Here is a 1,174-nt window from a genome sequence, read left to right on the forward strand (position 1 = left end):
CACCATCTCGCCTCGATAAGTTGGCTTGCCGAGTTACCCCACCAAGTCGTCGCCTCTTTAAGCCCGCTCACCGTGTCAGCTCGTCAGGTCGGCTCACCAAGTCGACTAATCAAGTAGGCCCACCAAGTCGCCACAAGGATAGCTCCTCACCATGAGTCGCCTCACCATGTTGACTCTTTGAGCCCGCTCGCCAGGTCGCCTCACCAAGTCGACTCGAGTACGTTGCCAAGTCGACTCTTTAAGTTTGCTCGCCAGGTCGACTCGCCAAGTCAGCTCACCATGTCATCTCAACGAACCAACTCGCCGAGTCGCCTCACCACGTCGGCTCTCTAATACCGCTCGCCAAGTCGCCCCACCAACTCGCCCCGTTAGGCCCACTCTCACCAAGTGGACTCTTTAAGTCTGCTCATAAAGTCGAGCCACCAAGTACTCTCACCAAGTCGACTCTTTAAGTCCTTTCGTCGAGTCACCCCACCAAGTACTCTCACCAAGTCAACTCTTTAGGTCCGTTCATAGAGTCACCCCACCAAGTCGACCCTTCAAGTTACCCCGCCAGGTCGGCCCACCAAGTGGACTCTTTAAGTTCGTTCATGAAGTCACTCTGCCAAGTCGGCCCACCAGGTCGACTCTTTAAGTTCGTTCATCAAGTCACCCCGCCAGGTCAGCCCACCAACTGCTCTCACCAAGTCGACTCTTTAAGTTTGCTCACCAAGTCACCCCGCCAGGTCGGCCCACCAAGTACTCTCACCAGGTCGACTCTTTAGGTTTGTTCATCAGGTCACCCCACCGAGTACTCTCACCAAGTCGACTCTTTAAGTTCGTTCATCAAGTCGCCCCGCCAGGTCGGCCCACCAAGTACTCTCACCAAGTCGACCCTTTAAGTTCGGTCATCAACTCACCCCGCCAGGTCAGCCCACCACGTACTCTCACAAAGTCGACTCTTTAGGTTCGTTCATCAATTCGCCCCGCCAGCTCGGCCCACCAAGTTCTCTCACCAGGTCGACTCTTTAAGTTCGTTCATCAAGTCACCCCGCCAGTTCGACCCACCAAGTACTCTCACAAAGTCGACTCTCTAAGTTCGTTCATCAAGTCACCCTGCCAGGTCAGCCCACCAAGTACTCTCACCAAGTCACCCCGCTAGCTCGACCCACCAAGTCGACTCTCTAAGTCCGTT

Source organism: Cupressus sempervirens, chromosome 2 (assembly GCF_028749045.1).
Source record: "Cupressus sempervirens isolate cs-2001-9-10 chromosome 2, ASM2874904v1, whole genome shotgun sequence".
Lineage (NCBI taxonomy): Eukaryota > Viridiplantae > Streptophyta > Pinopsida > Cupressales > Cupressaceae > Cupressus > Cupressus sempervirens.